Raw genomic sequence first — 16,708 nt, 5'->3', positions numbered from 1 at the left:
CAACACCCATTTATGATAAAAACTCTCCAGAAAGTGGGCATAGAGGGAACCTACCTCAACATAATAAAGGCCATATATGACAAACCCACAGCAAACATCATTCTCAATGGTGAAAAACTGAAAGCATTTCCTCTAAGATCAGGAACGAGACAAGGATGTCCACTCTCACCACTATTATTCAACATAGTTCTGGAAGTCCTAGCCACGGCAATCAGAGAAGAAAAAGAAATAAAAGGAATACAAATTGGAAAAGAAGAAGTAAAACTGTCACTGTTTGCGGATGACATGATACTATACATAGAGAATCCTAAAACTGCCACCAGAAAACTGCTAGAGCTAATTAATGAATATGGTAAAGTTGCAGGATACAAAATTAATGCACAGAAATCTCTTGCATTCCTATACACTAATGATGAAAAATCTGAAAGGGAAATTATGGAAACACTCCCATTTACCATTGCAACAAAAAGAATAAAATACCTAGGAATAAACCTACCTAGGGAGAAAAAAGACCTGTATACAGAAAACTATAAGACACTGATGAAAGAAATTAAAGATGATACCAACAGATGGAGAGATATACCATGTTCTTGGATTGGAAGAATCAACATTGTGAAAATGAGTATACTACCCAAAGCAATCTACAGATTCAATGCAATCCCTATCAAATTACCAATGGCATTTTTTACGGAGCTAGAACAAATCATCTTAAAATTTGTATGGAGACACAAAAGACCCCGAATAGCCAAAGCAGTCTTGAGGGAAAAAAATGGAGCTGGAGGAATCAGGCTCCCTGACTTCAGACTATACTACAAAGCTACAGTAATCAAGACTATATGACACTGGCACAAAAACAGAAACATAGATCAATGGAACAAGATAGAAAGCCCAGAGATTAACCCACGCACCTATGGTCAACTAATCTATGACAAAGGAGGCAAAGATATACAATGGAGAAAAGACAGTCTCTTCAATAAGTGGTGCTGGGAAAACTGGACAGCTACATGTAAAAGAATGAAATTAGAATACTCCCTAACACCATACACAAAAATAAACTCAAAATGGATTAGAGACCTAAATATAAGACTGGACACTATAAAACTCTTAGAGGAAAACATAGGAAGGACACTCTTTGACATAAATCACAGCAAGATCTTTTTTGATCCACCTCCTAGAGTAATGGAAATAAAAACCAAAATAAACAAATGGGACCTAATGAAACTTCAAAGCTTTGCACAGCAAAGGAAACCATAAACAAGACGAAAAGACAACCCTCAGAATGGGAGAAAATATTTGCAAACGAATCAACGGACAAAGGATTAATCTCCAAAATATATAAACAGCTCATTCAGCTCAATATTAAAGAAACAAACACCCCAATCCAAAAATGGGCAGAAGACCTAAATAGACATTTCTCCAAAGAAGACATACAGACGGCCACGAAGCACATGAAAAGATGCTCAACATCACTAATTATTAGAGAAATGCAAATCAAAACTACAATGAGGTATCACCTCACTCCTGTTAGAATGGGCATCATCAGAAAATCTACAAACAACAAATGCTGGAGAGGGTGTGGAGAAAAGAGAACCCTCTTGCACTGTTGGTGGGAATGTAAATTGATACAGCCACTATGGAGAACAATATGGAGGTTCCTTAAAAAACTAAAAATAGAATTACCATATGACCCAGCAATCCCACTACTGGGCATATACCCAGAGAAAACCATAATTCAAAAAGACACATGCACCCGAATGTTCATTGCAGCACTATTTACAATAGCCAGGTCATGGAAGCAACCTAAATGCCCATCAACAGACGAATGGATAAAGAAGATGTGGTACATATATACAATGGGATATTACTCAGCCGTAAAAAGGAACGAAATTGAGTCATTTGTTGAGAAGTGGATGGATCTAGAGACTGTCATACAGAGTGAAGTAAGTCAGAAAGAGAAAAACAAATATCATATATTAATGCATGTATGTGGAACCTAGAAAAATGGTACAGATGAGCCGGTTTGCAGGGCAGAAGTTGAGACACAGATGTAGAGAATGGACATATGGACACCAAGGGGAGAAAACTGCGGTGGGGTCGGGATGGTGGTGTGCTGAATTGGGCGATTGGGATTGACATGTATACGCTGATGTGTATAAAATTGATGCCTAATAAGAACCTGCAGTATAAAAAAACAAACAAACAAAACAACTAAAAAAATAAATAAATAAATAATGGACAAGATAGTCCTGGTCCTTATAGAGTTTATCATCAGAATTAGAAGAGAGATTACTGAACAAGTAATTACAATAAATACTGTAGAAACAACTTGAGTTTTGTAAATAGATGATTCTTTTAAAACATAAAATTCTGCTATCATTTCTTATTGTTGTTGTTATTTCTTTTTGTATGATTTCTCTCCCTCCATCTGCCAACTGTCTTTGAAATTACATTAGTAATATAGGACAACAACACAAAGGAAAGACACCTTTCTTTTTTTTACTTAATTCACTACAAGATATGAAAGGAAATGTTTGTTCACAGGAAGACAGACTTACTTTTTCTAAATTCCCCCTTTTCCTTATGTATTAGAAGCCATGACTGACAGTGACCAAGAAGGCCTTCCTGTTCGCCTCAGTCAGACTAAACTATAGACGGGCTTCTTCCTGACTCTAGGCCTCTGACTTCCCTTCTCTTAGAGCATTTACTTCAGAAAACTTGTAACTATAAATTCTTTTTCTGCCCTTTGAGATGTAAATCTTGGTAAAAACCTTCTTGTCAGATTTCAGTCCAGGAGCATCTCTCTCAAAGGAACTATCCTTTTGAAATGTAATCATCAAGAAGGTGGTGCCCCTGTCTCCCAGGTTCTATGGGAGGGTAGGAGCCAACTTCTCTGGGTATCTTGCTCCGAGTTGTAAAACTACCTCCTGTCAAGAAGACAGTTCTTTTTCCTTTTTTTTTTTTTTGGAGGAGCTGGCAATTAGCAAATTAGCAGACACAGATGGCCTTTGATCCTTTACCATCCCAGTGCTTAAAAACTCTCCAGCCCTTTGTTTCAGACAGCTCAGACTGAGTTCTGGCCTCTCAATCTTATTGCAATAGCCTTGAATAAAGTGTTCCTTGACTCTTTAACTTTGTTTGCTACTTTTGCTTTGATGGTGGATTCAGAAGAGTCACAGAATATGATGTAAACAAATATTCCACCAGTAAAAAAGAAGACATGATATAAGGCCTTCTTTTCACTTTTCAGAAAGTGAAAAAGAAGAATGTCTTGTACCTGGAAAGAAAAACATTTAAAGTAGTTGAAAATAATTTGAGAAAATTTTAATTCAATTATATTGTTGTTAAAAATAAAGAGAAAGTTATTGGTGCTCCACTTTCCACTAGGAGCGCTGGTAGAAAGTTGTTTTATTGAGTGTCTCTGTGTCACCATGGGGTGAAATGGCAATGTGCTATATTCAGCAGACATTTGACCTTTGACCTTTGAACTGTATGGGTCCACTTGTATGCAGACTTTTTTCATTAAATGCATTTTGTAGTACTACCCTATCCGGGGTTGACTGAATCTGTAGATGCAGAACAACAGACATGATGGAACTAGGATTTGGAGGACTAATGTATACTGAGGACCAAGTGTAAGTTATAAGCAGATTCTCAGTTGCACAGACAATTCCCCTAACCTCTTCATTGTTCAATGGTTAACTTAATACACAGAGAGGGTGCATGAAACAGTTAACCCTCATGCGTATTACTACCGCCACAGAGTCAAACTTATCCGTTCTAACAGAAGAGATCTTTTAAAAGTCTTATCCTTCTCTCAAGAGATCCAAGTTGGTACTTGAGAACCAGCATGTTGGCTAGGGATTCACCAGTGAATGGGACAAGGGAATTTGCTGAGTGGGTAAAGTGTTATCAAGGCCTGATCTTTGGGGGGCAATAGTGACATAACCCTGATTTACCTTCCTGCTTTGTATAAACAGAAAATGTAAAACAAATCACACTGACCCTAATGCTTTAGCAAAATGATACTGAAACTCAGGAACTCCAATTATTGGAGGAAGTGACATTGAATTGGAGTCCCAACTATTGGTGTTGTGCAGGTAAAGGGGATGTCATAGCCATGTTTGCTTTTAACCGGCTAACTACATCTGCACTGTAGAGAATAGATAGGTACATATCAAAGTAGAAGAAAGATCATTTAGGGAAGTCAGAAGTGGAGGGTCATACAGTAATGCATATTTGGAATAGTTTATGTGGAGAAAGGGAGAAAAGACTGCTTAGGGAATGTAGTAAGGTTATTATAGCAAGATGGGTGGAGAAATCTGGTAAATATAAATGATATTCACAAGACTCAGTGGCTGATTTTATTGAGCTTATGAATGTAAGGTAAGACTCAAAAATAAGTTTCAGGTTCCTGGCATGAGCAACCCAGAAAGTAAAGTTCATGTTATTCACTGAAATAAGGAACACTGGAGATAGTTTTAATCATGTTCATATTGAAGAACCTGCAAGGCATTTAAGTTGATGCTCATTAGGCATTTGGTTATATGAGTGTGTATTTAAGAAGATATTTAATTGGAAATTAGATATTGGTACTGCTGAAGCCTGAAAAATCAATCAAATTACACAAAAGTAAATTTAAAATGAGACATAAATGAGGATAAAGAAAATATTAATGCTTAAGGACAGAAAATAGGAACATGTATATAAGATAATAAAGCAATGCCAGAGATATAAAAGGAAAAGCAATATAGTGTCATGGAAGCCAAGGGGAGTGTTTCATGAAGAATAGAGTGGCCAAGGGTATCCATATTTTCAATAAATCAAGTAGGACAAAAATGATGAGTCAATTGACTTTAAATATGAAGAATTTAACTATGAAGAATTTATGTGAGGTGTCATTTAAAGGAGTTTTATTTCAATAGTGGGTAAGTCAGAGATTAATCAACTCCAGAGTGGATGTAAAAAGTGATGAAATAGTTTGTGGTAAACTCATTCAAGAAGAATAGCTTTGCAGTTTAGAAGCTGAAGTTACTAGATGCAATGGATAAGTATCAAATGAATTTAGAGGAGGATATCAGACACTTGAGCACACTTTAAAAATGGAATGAATAACTACTTGGAGATAAGGATTGGGAAGATGATTGAGAGAGTGCAGTTTCTAATAGCCTGATGCCTACTGGATCAGGAATACAAGACAACTTAAATCACCTTGGAGATTTTACAGTCACTTGACCCAGTGAAAAAGGAGAAATGTAGGAATAACTGAGCATAAAGAAATCTTTGCTCTCAGCTTGGATGGCTGGAGGTTGAGAACATTCTCAATTTATGGCTTCTACTTTCTTTGTGGCTTGTGAGACAACATCATAGAGAAAAGGGATGGTGAGAGAGGAGGATTGCTCTATTGTGAAACCTAGGTACATTTGAAATAGCTCATGTGGGCAAAGGCAGTGAACACTGCCTATGGAATGTAGTAAGGCTGTTGGCCATTATTACTCTACTATGGTTTATGGTTTTTAAAGAAGAACCTATGCACATGTTCACTCCAATTTTTGAAAGTTAAATAACCAGGATTTTTTCAAAGCACAACACTAAACGTGAGGATACCAGAATCTGTATATTTTGTTATGAGCCAAGGATTTCCAGGGAAAATATGAAGTAAAAATTAACACCAGGCACTGCCCCTCAATTCACTTATGTATTGAAAATAGTTGAACATTTGAGAGGTGATAAAATTGGAGAAGACTAAAGGATCTAATATAACGTTAGGTTTTATAAGATGATGTTTGATCCAAGCTGGTATAAGGTCATGGTAACTATGACCTTGTGTATGTTAAAAACTAAGATTATAGAAAAAAGTATATTCTTTTGCCTAATACTTGTCCTGGGGTCCCAGATGGCCACAGTCGTTGGAGGAAATGTGAAAACAACCACATCTCTTCCAATTATCTCATGATTTTTTTTATGCTTCTCTGATTCCAGTTAAGCTCAATAATTCAAAATGTAAAATAATGAACTATACAGTTGGCATATCTAAATAGGGGTATTTAAATATTTCTTCAGGATACCAAATAGTAATGAATATTAGCTATGCCCCAGAGAAGTTCTGGAAATACGATCATGCCGTGTAAACACACACCTTCCAATGAACTCCCATTAAAATAAATAAAATAAAATAAGATAGATCAATTTAATAGAAAGACAGAATCTCAGATATTATTCCGTCTGCAATAAATAAGCACTATGGAGGCCTCTAGCTACATGGGGCTTTTCAGTGCTATAACTGTAGCTAGTCTCAATTGACATATATTGTAAATGTAAAATACATACTAGATTTTGAACAATACTATGAAATTAAATATAAAATATCCTTTTAATAGTTTTAATATCGATTATATAGTTAAATAATAATTTTGATATATAGGGTTAAATAAAATATATTATCAATATCACATTTCTTTTTATTTTTTTAAATATGAATACTAGAAAATTTACATATGCAGCTCACACATATTGGACAATGTGCCTAAAGTATCACCTTGTTAATCTGTTTTTTTTTACAAAGTATTAGTCTTTCTCAAATGTTGGGGGAATTCTAAATAAATTTTATCACTGCAAAAGTTGGAGTTCCATCTAGATAACTAGACGGGGCTAGCAGAAAAGGAATAACAGGGCTACTTTGCAAGCCAATGGTCCACTTTCCAAAAAGAATGATAAAGAACTAGACTAGATAGGGAATGAGAACATTGGTGACTTTGCCAGATGTAACTATCTAAATAACATTCTCGAGCTTTAGAATCAATCATCCATTGACTTCATCAAATAAGTTTTCTCATTGTGTTTAAAACTATTTTTAAAGCAATAACCCAGGAAGTAGAATCTAATCTGGAGAGTCCAACTGATATACTTCTGCTACAAATAACCAGATGTATGTATGTATATTTGTATTTATAAAGAGAGAGAGATCAGGCTTACTCATTACTTATAAGACAGGTAACTTATACTAAGTTCTCTTTATACATAATTTAATTTAATCTTCAATTAAAACTTTTTTTTTTATTAAAGAAGCCAGTTCATTTTAGCAGTAATATGATCAATGGGGAAGCAGCTATGTTATATTGGCACAGTTAGAAATAAGACACAGGACTGTGCTGGAGAAGCAGTAAGAATCTACGGATGTTCCAGCCACTTTAAAAATCACCTCAAAGAAGAGTGCCTGGCACATCGTAGATACAAAACTAATTAACTTTGGATTTATTTGTTAAATGAAATGATCGCACATTTGAGCATTGAGATGATGTCCAAAAACTGACTCTTTTTGGAAATGCATTTTCAGATAGGTATCCATCATGGATGTTTGCAGTCTTGCTGATGAAATGTCTCCCCAGGAAAAAAAAATGTAGAAAATATATTAAAGTAATTTTAGTAGTGACAAATTATGTTGATTCAACTGAAAATTTTAGAAGGTTATGATTAGGGATCATTATTTTAACTGATTTGAATTGACTAACAGACATGAAATCTCATGGTAAAGCCAAGCATTTCAGCATTCAGCCACCCCCTTTAGACTGCTGAGTATATTTGATAACTTCAGATTTGACAGTGAGAATCGAGACTTGCACTTCATTATTTCAAAGCTACTAGAGATATTCTGATAAATCCTGATCTCCTGACTGCAAAATTAGAGGAGTTAAATGAGACAGAATTAATGGCTTTATATAGATTTTAAGCCTTTGAAACATCTTTCGTCTCAACTCAATATCTTGTATCTCAAATTCCACTATGTCAATTATCAAGATATTTGAAATACCTGATACCTGCTGGCATTACCTTCAAGCCAGGTGGAGTATATGAATGAGTGAATTAACTTTTTGAGTGTATTAATATATTTATAATGTATAAATAAACACAGTATGTCTGTATATTTTAACTTAAACGTCTCTACTCTGAATGCCAAGAGTTAAAAAGTACAGTAAATGGTGACCAATTTTGACTAAAACTTGATACAGTACCATTTAATAATAATGTTTAGAAACATTGTGGCCTGAAATAAATTGATGATACTTTAAAAAGCTATGTAAGAGGGAAAAATCTATATACCTCTCTATATGCATATATGCATGAACACCTAAGATGCTTGGAAAATTGCGAGGACTGGTATAGCACTAAAATGCCCACTCTGTTCTAAATAGCATCAGTGATTCACAGTCTTGCTTCCAGAATGACAATCAAACTTATCACATAACATTGGCATCCTCAGTCTGTAAGTAATAAAGTTCATTTAGTTTAAAAAAAAAATGCCAAAATTTTTCAGACCCAGAAACCATAGTGTGTACACCATCATAAATACAGTATCCTATGTCTGAGTAACTCTGCCCTTGGCATCTACGTAGACATAAAGACTAGGCTGTATGCTTGAGGTAAACCTCAATTCAGAAAATCCATCAGATTTTATAACTGTGCATAACCAACACTGATTTTCCTGGTGCCTCTGAACCCCATCAATATTCGTTGCTTTTTACTCAATAAACAGTCCTGAGCAGGAAGTTCCAGTGCTTGATCTGGTACATACACTTCAGCCAGATTTTAACTTATTAGATAGACTACAATATCTTGAATTATATGTTACAAGGAGAATTGACCAAGGCAAATATTCAGACATCCCCAAAGGCCACACCAGTTTTTAATGCTTTCCTTCAAATACTGAGCCAAAAGTTAGGTCATGTGGGAATGACTTAATTGAATAGAGAAAAACCACTAAAAATGTTCTTCTATTTATCAGGCAATTTTTGAGGACACATTTAAAATTAGTGTTTTCTACTTTTATATTATGAAATATATTAAGTACATAGATATAGTTATCATAGCATAATCATTAAAGCAATTGTTCGTGTGGAGTCAGTTAAGTGATTGGACCAATTTGAAATTTATTCCAGTCTTCCTCATAAGTAAGGAAGATGGTAGTATCTAATTTCTTATGAAGACTGACATTCGCTCTCTTTCTCATTTTCCAATTATATTTTCAGTGAATGAATTTTACAAATACTTTATGATTTACTGACATTTAACAAATTAGATTTGTAATTGTTGATTTTTCCGATATCTAAAATAAAATTTTTGGTGTAGACATTATTATCTTTAATTTATAGATTAAAAAAAATTGAGAAATTTTTATAGATTAAAAAATTTATAGATTAAAAAAATTGAGAAATTGAGTGTCATATTGCATAGAGCAAGCAAGTTGTGAAGTCAATTTACTGCTTTGCCCTAATTCTATGGCTTTTTTCATTCAGATATGCTACCTCCTTAGGGGAAAATAATATCAAAATTTGGGAGAACATAGTCCCAATCTTTTAGAACATACATAATTGCTGAAAACAAATAAAGTTTAAATTAAGAAAACAAAAATAAGTGTTATACAAGCATAGGGACTACATATAATTTAGCTTTATATGCTCAACACTGAGCTCAGTATAGTACAGACATTTAAAGTTATTTTTTATCCCACCTGATAAATAAATGTATTATACTTCACACAGTTAAAAAAGAAAGTGTGTATCCATGACCTGAATTGATTCTTGCAATAACCCTGACAACAAAAGTTCTTAAGGTCTGACTTTCTAGGTGAAGAAAGTGGGTCTAGGCAGTGAGTGACTTCTGTAAGATGAGGATCGTTTTCTTTCTTCTTTGAGATTCAACTTGTGCTAATATTTACAGATTCTAACTTAATTCTTAAATTTTATTTAAAATGTATACTTCTATGTTAAATAAATAATGTGATAACTTTACAAAAGAGATTTATTTTGTTGTGTGAAGATGCTTTGGTTTAGGAGATGCAAATTTTTAAAAAAATTACATGCTTTTCTGAAATTTGGGTGCAGAAATGTTCGATATTGTGTTTAAGATAAACTCTGGAGACACATATGACTGTATACTCTTCATCATTTTCAGAATACTATCATCATTTTCAGAATACTATCATCATTTTCAGAATACTATCTTAGAATTTTTTTTTTATAGTAGGTCTTTGCTGGTTGTTTATTTTAAATAGAGCCATGTGTACAAACTCCCGATCTTATAATTTTATTAAATTTGATTCACATAAATTTCCCCAATCTATTATGCAAAGTTGCTCCTTAAGTGCCAGCGTAGAACAATATAACAGGATTCAGAATGTTCTTGCCCCTACTAATGAATATGTAGCCTAAGTCATCATTTACAATTGCTATTATTTTATTTGTCATGTGGATTTCTTCCACGTGGAAATTTTCCCAGTGATATGGTATATGTATTCACTCTTGAAAATTACCTAGATGATCAAGTTCACATAATTTGTTTAAGGTTATTTAAGTGAAAGCAAATAAGGCTTGGGTTTCAAACCCCGTGCTAGGATTCCTGACAGTCTCATCAAATCTACTAGGAAGAGTCCTATCAAATTATTCACAGTGTGCCTCATTCATTATTTTCAAGGTCATTCATGCTTATCTAACAGGCATGCTTCCTGACAACAGACCAATCAGATATATGAGAATGAAAACAAGAAAAGAGCTCCAACAGATGTTTTAGATACAATCATTGATCCCAAATGTAAAACACTTTCCATGCATAAAATGTGGCACTGATCCAATACCTCCTCTGGTGAGCTCTAAAGTTGGTTAATCACACTAATTAGGTTCCACTTGATGACATTCATTTATGATCACCATCATGAGCACAATCATAAGAAGAATTTTCTACAGCTCATTAATGAATGTCTGTGTCATCACATCTTAGGAGGTTTTATTATTACCTTATATTCTTTTGGTTTGATGAAGCATTCCTTCTACTGAAAGAAGACCTTTCAAGAATACCTATGCTGCAAGCTAAGATGTTTTTAAACTATCATTAGTGTCTCACAAATTTTCTTCTGTTCCAGAATAACAATTTGATTTCCTAGGTAACAACATATTTTTCTTCTTTTTCTTCTTTGGTGTTTCCCTTAGGCCTGCTACTAAAAAAACATACTTCCGTATTAAGGATGATTTCTTAATGACAACAGTGAATGTTTATATTTTCTAATGGTGATATAGACAATATGATATGCATCAGATCCCCTGGAGAAATTTTAAAACATACATACAGATGCCTTGTTTAACATGACTAGAAACGGGCCTTTGAGGATCTGTGTAGTTCTTAAAAATTCAAAATATGAGTAACCTCCCATATAATGATATGACCTGGCATCTTGTCTGTCTTGCTGTTTGCTGAATTTAGTAATTCCAGAAATACCTGTTTTATGCTTTCTCTGTTCTGTGTGCTTGGGATATTTCAGACAATGATCTGCTCTCAGGGAGCTTAAATTATAATAGAAAAAGACATAAAAACATAAAACACAATAAGCAAATCATACAAAATACTGCAATATATGTGATCCTCTCTTCAGAAAATATATAGCATTAAAAAATTAGCAATAACAAACTTGCACAATTTTCACTGGCACATCTACACATACAACTTATTATGAAGCACTTTGCCTATATTGGACGCATGCAAAATTTTATACATATGGAATTCTATATCACATTAACAATCTATATCACAGTTTACAAGCTCAGATATTTTTTGTGCACACACATACAATCATAAAATCTTGTACTAAAATTTAATAATAAAAGTATTAAGGTATTGTGATACACATAAAGAAATTGAATTATTTCTCCTAGCATGAAATTAAAAAAAAAAACCAACTCTGCAGAATTGGATTAACAAGTGCCACCCTGAAGTTACAATCCTGATCCTTCAAATAGCTATACATGTATGTCATGTTTAATTAATGACCCGACTTTACAGATTGCATCGTCATTTGCTGAGCTCTAGGGCAATCCTTTAAGACAAGTACCTTTTGAGTTTGTTCCTCCCTAGTGTTTTTTAAGCTTAATTAGTAGTTTGAACCCATGTTGAAAGTATCAAGGGGTATATGGGAATTTTGAGTAAACCTATCTCCTGGCAGCAAATAAAATACCACAAATTGGAAAGCTTTGTTAAGGTAAACCTCATAATGAAGGATAATAAAATGAATTCTAGAAAATGGTACAACATTATCAAAAGTAAAAGACTTGAGAGCATTTTTGTGATCATGTTTTTTAGAATTGCTAAAGTATGGAATACAACGAATAAGAGATGAAAGAAGAGGCAATGTTCAGATCATGAAGAATTTCTACACCCTACAAAGCAGGTTTTTTTTTTTTTCTTTAAGTGCTGAAATAGAAAATCATTCAATATGCTGAACAAGTCTACAGCTTTTGGACTTTAATGCTGTAAAGCTCTTCCTGGTGGCATGTAACAATTAGAATTGTAATGGTTGGCTACAGTGGTGTTAAGTAGTTCTAAACCTCATCCACAGCTGTAGATTCCTATGCAGAAAGGGAAGAGATAGGTTTCTTATAAGTCTCTCCTTTGTGATAAGATGGTGGGATAGAGTAGCGTTCTCAAAATGTTGCCTGCAGATCTTTGGGAGTTCCACTAGACATGTTCAGGTATTCTGTTGGGTCAAAACTAATTCAAAATGCTGTTACTTTGTCCATTTGACTCTCATGCTATCCATTGAGTTTCCCAGAGACTACATTACATGGGTTGACATTATTACTCTGGCAGGTAGTAGAATGTGTACTTGGGTACCAGCTTTTTTGTATTTAAATTTTTTATGTTTTAATATATATGTTGTTATCTACTGATCTTGCATCAATTTTGTTCTCAGTACTCCTTTTTATATATTAAAATATTGAGGATCCCAAAATAATTGAGAACAATTAGAATAGAAGATTGTAATTGCTAGACCAGTAGATAAAGAAATAGGGATAGATGGATACATAGATAGAATTTGTTTTCTTCCCTATGTGCATAGCCATCCCATCTTCTGGTAACAGAAACTCTAGCCTGTAGTTTAAATAGGCATACTGTTACCAAGTCCAAGCTCGCACTGTGCAACTGGCCAATAAATCAAGAGAAGAGGTGTTGAGGCAAGGAAAAGCGACTTTATTTGGAAAGTCAGCAGACCGAGAAGATGGTGGACTAGTGTCCCAAGGAAACATCTTGCCTGGGTTTCGATGCTAGTTTCTTTTATAGAACAAAGAGGGGGAGGTGAGGAGGCAAAGTATAAAAAGGCCATAAGTCATTGCAAATATTTCCTTGGTTCTGGAGAGGATGTGTTAATTTCTCCTTTCCTGTAGCCATTCATAGGTGGATCTGGTTAGAATGTTTCCTGTGAGCTAAACAAAGGTATTTTAGCTTAAGGCTCAGGCATGGGAAGCAGGGTTCCCGGACATGAACCATTATGTATACTTTAAGCTACAGGCAACATCATTTTAGTGATTAACTTGTAGCAAAAGCAATAGAATACAAAGATTAAAGAAAAAGACACAGATACAATATGGAGTGAGATTTGTTCTTCCCTATTACAATACCTCATACTCTCCTGCCATAAAGTGGAGCATTTGGCCCTGCCTAGCAGATCAGAGAGCAGCCGATTCCTGACCATACAATGGTTTAAGTTTGGGATCTGACTCAAGCTAGGCCTACCAAAGCCCTTTATCAGAATTTTGCTACTGCTGTTGGAAAGGCCTGTGTTCCAGAATCTGTGACAAATATGTGTGTCTGAACAAACAGACAAGAAACTTGCTGTAAGATAGAGACATCCTTACTGAGAAAGAAACTAACAAATCGGAAGATCCGGCTCAGAGATGAAGAGGTTAGAACTCAGGTGTCATGATTTGAACTCCTACAATCATATTCACCAAATCTATAAATTAAAAAAAAGTGTATCATTTGTTTGTTTAAACTACTCTGAGTTAGATTTGAATTACTTGTGAATAAAATAACCCTGATAAATATAACTTGATTATTTAAATATTATAGATCTTTGGATATTTTATTTTTGAACACGTAATGCTCAGCAAACTTCACACATTAAGATCAATTAATTTCTCAAACTACTCTGTTTAATGTCAAATTAATATCCTGATTTAAAAAAATAAGCAAACTGAGTCATACAGTCATAGAGTAGGTCATTTTCTGCATAGTCACATTAAAACACAGGATTTTCTCTAGAAACCTTGGTCTTGTTCACTGGCTGAAATTCCTTCTGATCTTGCAGCGGCAGCACTTAGCGGTGGCTTGAGGTGAGATCTTAGCTCTCTGCCCAGGAATTGGACCTGGGTAGCCTGAATGAAAACCAGGAATCCTAGCCGCTAGTGCACCAGGGGCTAGAGGATAGAAGAACAATTCCCCTGGCCCTTGCCCCCATTGAAAAATGCATTTCTCAAGGAGGCAACAACTGTAAAAAGTTTATTATTAGAGACACAACACAATAAGTGCGAGAGCACACAGAGAAACGGTTTAGTTAAGACAGAAGCAAGGCAGAGATGCACACCCAGAGAGAAAGGGTGCCGGCATCCTCCCTAATGAGGAGGAGCACAGGAAATGAGTGGTTAGATCATTTACATAGGGCAGTTCTTCCGGGTCTTTGTTTACCTTTGGCCAATTATCTGGTTTCTTTTTCCATGCCTGACCTGCCCTAGGACGCTCCCAACATGCACGCGCAACTTTTTTTCCAAGATGGATTCCAGCCCAGAGGCCTATAAGTGGCCTTGGCATCACCTATTATGGGCTGGTACCCCCTCCTTTTTGACCCCCAAGGAGCCTTTCTGCTCGTGTGCAATGTCTCCCTTGCCCCAAGGATGGGAAATATGTGACCTCTTGATCTTTTACTACAACAGGGTTTAGCCCCCTGCCATGACTGTTATCCTAAAGTGTCCTCAGGAGACAAAGCCTGTCTATTTACCTTGTTTCTGTTGTAATTTCTATTTCGAAGAGCAAACAGGAGGCAGGTTGTAAATATCTAACCTGGAGCCCACCTATCTCCTGTCTCAGGAAATGCAAACAGGAGGCTAGTTGTAAGTGTCCAGCCTGAAGCCCATCTTTTTCTTCCCCCAAGAAATATAAACAGGAGGCCAGTTGTAAATGCCTAGACTGGAGCCAATCTATCTCCTGCCTCACTTCCATTTCATACATTAAATTATGGAAAATAAAATTTAATAAATAAAGTATAAAGTGTTGGGAATACATCTAAAGCCTCCTTGTTTATGCAGCACTGAGAATATTCTGCTGCAAAGGTCATGTATTCAATTCATTTTCCAAGTTCAGAGCATGTGAATCTGGTTGTTTTCTACAAGAAGACATCACAGTCAGTATCATGTAACTTTGTTTAAGACTTAAAGGAGAATTATAAATCTCATCCCGGTGTGTCTAGGAAGAGAATGAAAGTAGTCATTTTCTGAGCAAGTAAGTTCAAATGATCCCATAAAAATTATTATTAAGTTTTTTCCTTAAAGATGCAAACACCTTTTTTGCCTCTGATCTAAATTTTTTTTCACAATAGATGTAATCTCAGGGCAGTATTTGTGTTATTTCCATCTCTGGGTATAGAGAAGGAAAACAATGGCTTAACCTACTTTTCCTTCAGGAGGGAAGAAAATGACAACATTCTCAACAGAGGCTACCCTCTAAGAAAGAATATTTGACTGGTTCCAAAAGATTCACGGAAATTGTTTTTCTAAGAAGTCCCACAATTAAACTTTCACATCGACTATCATCAACAATATGCTGTAAGCATTTACTCCACTCTAATTCAGCGGTTTTCGGTTTCCCCTCTAATTTCTTAAAAATATCAGCAATAATTTTCCTATAAATCCATGACTAGTTCAGTCATGCTTAAATGGAGAGGGTAGGTCAAGGGAGGCAACTGGGCAGACCACTTGAAATTCAAACTCTCCTGTGTTTTTGTAAACATCCAGAGGGACACAATTAATGTGACTTCAATACTAGTTGTACTATTGATTTGATTTATTTAGCAAATGTATTTATTTGCCTTTATTCAAGAGAATTTCTACTTCTGAGAAATAATGTCAAATGAATAAATTTATAATATATGAGCATTTGATTACTTAAGAGCAAATGGAGGCCAGGGTTAATATGAGGAAAGTCAGTTGCTCAGAGGAATATGTGTCTTTTTTAATGGCGTTAACCAGGAGGAATAAAAGCAACATCCAAACCCAGAAAAATGTTCTTTTTGGCCTCAACATTTAGGCTGCCAACCAGCTTCCCAATTACTTCCAACTGAGGTAGTGACATCTGTCTGCCAGAAATGTACAAAAACAATCACGTTTCTTTATCTGAATGCCTGTCAGGATGAAATGGTCATTAAGGAAAGCTATCTACCCTTCATCCCATGATCCAGGATTGTGTGCACATCTTAGAAACCAGTGTGCAACTCAGTGTGAATCATGAGTCCTGATTGAGATTCTCTTCTAATCCTCTAAATTTATTCAATTTTATTCAAATTCCAAAATGAAACAAATTTCCTTTTTAAAAATTTATTTACTGGAGTACAGTTGATTTACAGTGATGTGTTAATTTCTGCTGTACAGCAAAGTGATTCAGTTATACACACATATATATTCTTTTTCATATTCTTTTCCATTATGGTTTACCACAGGATATTGAATATATCGATGGTTCCCTGTGCAATACAGTAGGACCTTGTTGTTTATCAATTCTAGATATAATGAAACAAATTTCCTTTCTGTGTGTGTGGTGGGGGGTGAAGGAGGGGTGACAAAGTACAGAATTCATTTGTGCACTATCATTTTACATATGTGCCTCTTGAGTTTATTTC

The sequence above is a fragment of the Balaenoptera ricei genome, chromosome 3, assembly GCF_028023285.1.
Source record: "Balaenoptera ricei isolate mBalRic1 chromosome 3, mBalRic1.hap2, whole genome shotgun sequence".
In the NCBI taxonomy this organism is placed as follows: domain Eukaryota; kingdom Metazoa; phylum Chordata; class Mammalia; order Artiodactyla; family Balaenopteridae; genus Balaenoptera; species Balaenoptera ricei.
The sequence above is the reverse complement of the archived record's forward strand: the minus strand, read 5'-3'. Positions refer to the sequence as shown.